We start from the raw sequence: 8,238 nt of genomic DNA on the forward strand, positions 1-8,238 counted from the left end.
GCCTTCTTTTGATAATTACTTACTGTGTGCGGGAGGAATTATAGATGACTTAACAGAACGTGAAGTTGTATGTCGATGTTTTGTGATGTTTGGATCACAAAACCCCTTGTATTAACGGGGTGAGGAAGTAGGTTGAGCTATATCGTCCCTTTGTGTGTGTTTGCATCTCAGTAAATCTACTTCAGTGTCGCTGAGCCCAGTTCCAACATGAGGTTGAAGCAATATAATACCACGTATATATTCTTGGTTTACTTTCAACATTGCAGACGAAAATAGTACTTTTACTGATAAATGAAGATATTTGTTTATCTAAGAGCTCTTTCATCCACACCAACTAACATGACCTGTAATTCAATCAGTTGAAGAAATGATTACTATATTTAGTTACAGTGACGTCGTTTTCCTCATCCCAGCACCCCATAGAACAGCGTTTTTCAAACTTGCTTTGTGTAGCAGTAAAGTAACAATTGCACTCTCCATTGCGACCCAGAATGTCTATGTAAAATACATCAAACACAAACTCTGTGAATTCTATTACTTGTTTACTATTGACACTTGATCAACGCTTATATGTGGATGGAACCTATTAAATTAAGTTACATATGTATATATTTCTGGGGAAGAATAAAGAGAAATATAAATAAATATTTTGCATAAAATTCTGCCCCCCCTCCCCCTCCCCCCAAAAAAAAGTATTCAATTAGGGAGAAGGAAGTGCTTGTTTGTTTGTTAGTAGCTGATGACCAATTTGGAACACAGGAAGACAATGCTACACACACACCAGATGGTGAAGAGCTGGTTACTTTACAAGGAGATTAACTCATTAACTCAACTTTTTAACCGAGTAATGGGGGAAAATGTAAGTTCACATAAGTAGTAGTAAAAAATATCAAGATAATCTTTTTCCTTAAAAGTGGAAATTCTCCTTTAACTTATGTAAAAAATTATGGCAAATTCATTAACTCAATCACGGCCCAACCACTTGGCCTGGACGGTAGAGCGACGGTCTGGTATCATGTTGGTCGGCGTTCAATCTCCGACGGTCCAAGTGGTTGGGCACCATTCCTTTCCCCTTTCCCTTCCCCCCCCCCCCCCCCCCCCCGCGTCCCATCTCAAATCCTTATCCTGACTTCTTTCTAAGTGCTATATAGCCGTAATGGCTTGGCGCTTTCCCCTGATAGTTCCCTTCTTCAGTGTAAATAAACTTCAAGATCAAAGTTGAACTCGTTTATTGCTTCTGGGTGTTGCAATTTTAATTGACTTTTTATCCAAAGGCATTTGTTTACTATTTCAAATTTCTGTACAGAAAAATTGTTATTAAAGCTTTGGGAGAGAAAAGTGACATTATTAAGAGTTTTTAATTCTCTTAAAATATATTCAGCAAAAATGTTCTTGACAAAATGTTGCAACAATGTTTGAAACACACAATAGGTGGTTTGATCACGTTTAATTCTTGTTAGCAATAGTCTTACCATCTTCTAAAAGCATTCAGCATATTAAATGTTATAATATATTAACGCTTTATTCCATAAAGGTTTACATTTATATTATTATAAGTGCTAAAAATATTAGTTAACGCAAGTTGGTAACCCATATCATATAAAAACTGTTAAGGTATTGTTTCTTTGAACCACAATTATGACTAACAGTTCTTAGCTCTCTCACCCTGGTGAGTATCTCGCCTCACCACAACCAGCAAACTTGAGTGATAAAGTAAATGGCGATATTTAGCTCTAATCTTAAATTAGAACATTTCAAATATTCTGTTGTTTAATGAGCTTCCTTTGATAAAATTGCACCGATGATTATTGACTGAGAATGTCGCTCACACTTGCTTATTTGTTGTGGATTTTTGGTATTGTTTGCCGCGACCCATTATATTTATATCGCGACCCACTAATGGGTCGAGACCCACGCTTTGAAAATCCCTGCCTTAGACCCCACGACTTCCACAGTTTAGATACCCCCCCACCACCACCACTGGTCCCCCCCACCACCACTGGTCCCCCCCACCACCACTGGTCCCCCCCACCACCACTGGTCCCCCCCACCACCACTGGTCCCCCCCACCACCACTGATCCCCCCACCACCACTGATCCCCCCACCACCACAGGTCCCCCACCACCACCACTGATCCCCCCCCAACCACCACCACTAATCCCCCCCAAAACCACCACTGATCCCCCCCACCACCACCACTGATCCCCCCCACCACCACTGGTCCCTCCCACCACCACTGGTCCCCCCCCACCACCACTGGTCCCCCCCCACCACCACTGGTCCCTCCCACCACCACTGGTCCCTCCCACCACCACTGGTCCCTCCCACCACCACTGGTCCCTCCCACCACCACTGGTCCCTCCCACCACCACTGGTCCCTCCCACCACCACTGGTCCCCCCCACCACCACTGGTCCCCCCCACCACCACTGGTCCCCCCCCACCACCACTGATCCCCCCCACCACCACTGATCCCCCCCACCACCACTGATCCCCCCCACCACCACTGATCCCCCCCACCACCACTGATCCCCCCCACCACCACTGATCCCCCCCACCACCACTGATCCCCCCCACCACCACTGATCCCCCCCACCACCACTGATCCCCCCCACCACCACTGATCCCCCCCACCACCACTGATCCCCCCCACCACCACTGATCCCCCCCACCACCACTGATCCCCCCCACCACCACTGATCCCCCCCACCACCACTGATCCCCCCCACCACCACTGATCCCCTCCACCACCACTGATCCCCCCACCACCACAGGTCCCCCACCACCACTGGTCCCCCACCACCACCACTGATCCCCCCCACCACCACTGATCCCCCCCACCACCTCTGGTCCCTTCCACCACCACTGATCCCCCCCACCACCACTGATCCCCCCACCACCACTGATCCCCCCACCACCACTGATCCCACCCACCACCACCACTGATCCCCCCCCACCACCACCACTGATCCCCCCCCACCACCACTGATCCCCCCCACCACCACCACTGATCCCCCACCACCACCACTGGTTGATACCTGGTTGATACCTGGTTGATGGGGTCCTGGGAGTTCGTCTACTCCCCAAGCCCGGCCCGAGGCCAGGCTCGACTTGTGAGAGTTTGGTCCACCAGGCTGTTGCTTGGAGCGGCCCGCAGGCCCACATACCCACCACAGCCCGGTTGGTCCGGCACTCCTTGGAGGAATAAATCTAGTTTCCTCTTGAAAATGTCCACGGTTGTTCCGGCAATATTTCTTATGCTTGCTGGGAAGACGTTGAACAACCGCGGACCTCTGATGTTTATACAGTGTTCTCTGATTGTGCCTATGGCACCTCTGCTCTTCATTGGTTCTATTCTACATTTTCTTCCATGTCGTTCACTCCAGTACGTTGTTATTTTACTGTGTAGATTTGGTACTTGGCCCTCCAGTATCTTCCAGGTGTATATTATTTGATATCTCTCTCGTCTTCTTTCTAGTGAGTACATTTGGAGGGCTTTGAGACGATCCCAATAATTTAGGTGCTTTATTGCGTCTATGCGTGCCGTATATGTTCTCTGTATTCCCTCTATTTCAGCAATCTCTCCTGCTTTGAAGGGGGAAGTGAGTACTGAGCAGTACTCAAGACGGGACAACACAAGTGCCTTGAAGAGTACAACCATTGTGATGGGATCCCTGGATTTGAAAGTTCTCGTAATCCATCCTATCATTTTTCTGGCTGTCGCAATATTTGCTTGGTTATGCTCCTTAAACGTTAGGTCGTCAGACATTATTATTCCCAAATCCTTTACATGCTGTTTTCCTACTATGGGTACATTTGATTGTGTTTTGTACTCTGTATTATGTTTAAGGTCCTCATTTTTACCGTACCTGAGTACCTGGAATTTATCACTGTTAAACATCATGTTATTTTCTGATGCCCAGTCGAAAACTTTATTAATATCAGCTTGAAGTTTTTCAATGTCCTCAGCCGAGGTAATTTTCATACTGATTTTTGTGTCATCTGCAAAGGATGATACGAAGCTGTGACTTGTATTTTTGTCTATATCTGATATGAGAATAAGGAAAAGCAGTGGTGCAAGGACTGTACCCTGAGGTACAGAGCTTTTCACTGCACTTGGACTAGATTTTATATGGTTGACAGTTACTCGCTGAGTCCTGTTTGACAGAAAACTGAGTATCCAGCGTCCTACTTTACCGGTTATTCCCATTGACTTCATTTTGTGTGCTAACACGCCATGATCACATTTATCGAAGGCCTTTGCGAAGTCCGTGTATATCACATCAGCATTCTGTTTCTCTTCTAATGCCTCAGTGACTTTGTCGTAGTGCTCAAGTAGCTGTGAGAGGCACGATCTTCCCGCTCGAAATCCATGTTGGCCTGGGTTATGAAGGTCATTGGTCTCCATGAAATTGGTGACCTGACTCCTAATCACTCTCTCAAATACTTTTATGATGTGCGATGTTAGTGCAACTGGTCTATAATTTTTACTGATCTACTGATTTACTCTACTGATCCCCCAACCACCACCACTGATCCCCCCCACCACCACTGATCCCCCAACCACCACCACTGATCCCCCCGCCACCACCACTGATCCCCCCGCCACCACCACTGATCCCCCCGCCACCACCACTGATCCCCCCGCCACCACCACTGATCCCCCCGCCACCACCACTGATCCCCCCGCCACCACCACTGATCCCCCCGCCACCACCACTGATCCCCCCGCCACCACCACTGATCCCCCCGCCACCACCACTGATCCCCCCGCCACCACCACTGATCCCCCCGCCACCACCACTGATCCCCCCGCCACCACCACTGATCCCCCCGCCACCACCACTGATCCCCCCGCCACCACCACTGATCCCCCCGCCACCACCACTGATCCCCCCGCCACCACCACTGATCCCCCCGCCACCACCACTGATCCCCCCGCCACCACCACTGATCCCCCCGCCACCACCACTGATCCCCCCGCCACCACCACTGATCCCCCCGCCACCACCACTGATCCCCCCGCCACCACCACTGATCCCCCCGCCACCACCACTGATCCCCCCGCCACCACCACTGATCCCCCCGCCACCACCACTGATCCCCCCGCCACCACCACTGATCCCCCCGCCACCACCACTGATCCCCCCGCCACCACCACTGATCCCCCCGCCACCACCACTGATCCCCCCGCCACCACCACTGATCCCCCCGCCACCACCACTGATCCCCCCGCCACCACCACTGATCCCCCCGCCACCACCACTGATCCCCCCGCCACCACCACTGATCCCCCCGCCACCACCACTGATCCCCCCGCCACCACCACTGATCCCCCCACCACCACCACAGGTCCCCCACCACCACCACAGGTCCCCCACCACCACCACAGGTCCCCCACCACCACCACTGATCCCCCCCACCTCGTAGGGGGCCTCGTAGCCTGGTGGATAGCGCGCAGGATTCGTAATTCTGTGGCGCGGGTTCGATTCCCGCACGAGGCAGAAACAAATGGGCAAAGTTTCTTTCACCCTAAGTGCCCCTGTTACCTAGCAGTAAATAGGTACCTGGGAGTTAGTCAGCTGTCACGGGCTGCTTCCTGGGGGGTGTGTGTGTGTGTGGCGTGGAAAAAAAAATAGTAAACAGTTGATTGACAGTTGAGAGGCGGGCCGAAAGAGCAAAGCTCAACCCCCGCAAAAACACAACTAGTTCAAACAGGTCCCCCACCACCACCACAGGTCCCCCACCACCACCACAGGTCCACCACCACCACCACAGGTCCCCCCTACCACCACAGGTCCCCCCACCACCACAGGTCCCTCACCTCCACAGGTCCCCCCACTACCACAGGTCCCTCACCTCCACAGGTCCCCCCACTACCACAGGTCCCTCACCTCCACAGGTCCCTCACCTCCACAGGTCCCCCCACAACCACAGGTCCCTCACCTCCACAGGTCCCCCCACAACCACAGGTCCCTCACCTCCACAGGTCCCCCCACAACCACAGGTCCCTCACCTTCACAGGTCCCCCCACAACCACAGGTCCCCCACCACCACCACAGGTCCCCCACCACCACCACAGGTCCCCCCTACCACCACCACAGGTCCCCCCTACCACCACCACAGGTCCCCCCTACCACCACCACAGGTCCCCCCTACCACCACCACAGGTCCCCCCTACCACCACCACAGGTCCCCCCTACCACCACCACAGGTCCCCCCTACCACCACCACAGGTCCCCCCTACCACCACCACAGGTCCCCCCTACCACCACCACAGGTCCCCCCTACCACCACCACAGGTCCCCCCTACCACCACCACAGGTCCCCCCTACCACCACCACAGGTCTCCCCTACCACCACCACAGGTCTCCCCTACCACCACCACAGGTCCCCCCTACCACCACCACAGGTCCCCCTACCACCACAGGTCCCCCCTACCACCACAGGTCCCCCCTACCACCACAGGTCCCCCCTACCACCACAGGTCCCCCAACCACCACAGGTCCCTCACCTCCACAGGTCCCGCCCCATACCACCACAGGTCCCGCCCCATACCACCACAGGTCCCGCCCCATACCACCACAGGTCCCGCCCCATACCACCACAGGTCCCGCCCCATACCACCACAGGTCCCGCCCCATACCACCACAGGTCCCGCCCCATACCACCACAGGTCCCGCCCCATACCACCACAGGTCCCGCCCCATACCACCACAGGTCCCGCCCCATACCACCACAGGTCCCGCCCCATACCACCACAGGTCCCGCCCCATACCACCACAGGTCCCGCCCCATACCACCACAGGTCCCGCCCCATACCACCACAGGTCCCGCCCCATACCACCACAGGTCCCGCCCCATACCACCACAGGTCCCGCCCCATACCACCACAGGTCCCGCCCCATACCACCACAGGTCCCGCCCCATACCACCACAGGTCCCGCCCCATACCACCACAGGTCCCGCCCCTTACCACCACAGGTCCCGCCCCTTACCACCACAGGTCCCGCCCCTTACCACCACAGGTCCCACCCCCATACCACCACAGGTCCCACCCCATACCACCACAGGTCCCGCCCCATACCACCACAGGTCCCGCCCCATACCACCACAGGTCCCGCCCCATACCACCACAGGTCCCGCCCCATACCACCACAGGTCCCGCCCCATACCACCACAGGTCCCGCCCCATACCACCACAGGTCCCGCCCCCACCACCACAGGTCCCGCCCCCACCACCACAGGTCCCGCCCCCACCACCACAGGTCCCGCCCCCACCACCACAGGTCCCGCCCCCACCACCACAGGTCCCCCACCACCTCAGGATCCACCCAAAAGTTGGGTGTAATGATTAAGACAGTCATAAGTGCTTATTGACCAACCAACAAGTATACATCAGTTGTAGATATAATCCGGAGATGAAGTAAACTCTGTGTATATTCATGGAAAATTGGGGTACACCTCTCGGTGATTACGTCTATGGTAAACACTTAGCTAGCACATCAGGAGTGTAATTTAACACTGTATTGTAAACCCGTATTTATCTTGATAAATAAGTATTAATTGATGGATGCCTACTACTACCACCACTACTTCCAATACTGCCACCACCACCACTACCACTACTATTATTATATTATTTAGCGTGTCAAACTTGTTGGTTTCGTCCCGAGTCGGGTCTAAAACCTCAGCAAATTTTCTCCCCTAGACGTCATCGCTACTCCTTAATTAAACCTTTCTCAGTCCAAACTAACTCAACCTATTATATCCTGACCCAATCAAAGCTTACCTACCCAATATAAGAGATAAACTGTGTTTTACATATACGGTGGATACAAAGTATGTGACGTCAATGACTTCATAATACTATTCAGGCTCAGGGTAAAGATTCTCGTGGTCGTCGCTGTAAATGTTTACCAACAAGTGGGTGGAGGCGGCACTAATATAAACCTTGTGGTTAGTTTACCATGAAGTCCCGCGAGAGCAGAGCGGCTGTTGGTGTGTGGTGGGACGCCTCGCTGCCAACGGTAGCCCGAGATCACCGCTAACTCCTAGTATGAACCTACACGATACACACCCAGATGACCTGTAGGCTAGTGATCTAAGCAGTCGGCTCACAACAGAATGGTCCCGGGCTTGATTCCCGGGCATGATAATCTGTTTGTGAATGTTTCCTGTCAACGGCCGAAGAGAAGCGTAATAATTGAAATGCAGGCCTATAGTAAAGTTGTTCAT

This window comes from Procambarus clarkii, chromosome 2 (genome assembly GCF_040958095.1).
Source record: "Procambarus clarkii isolate CNS0578487 chromosome 2, FALCON_Pclarkii_2.0, whole genome shotgun sequence".
Lineage (NCBI taxonomy): Eukaryota > Metazoa > Arthropoda > Malacostraca > Decapoda > Cambaridae > Procambarus > Procambarus clarkii.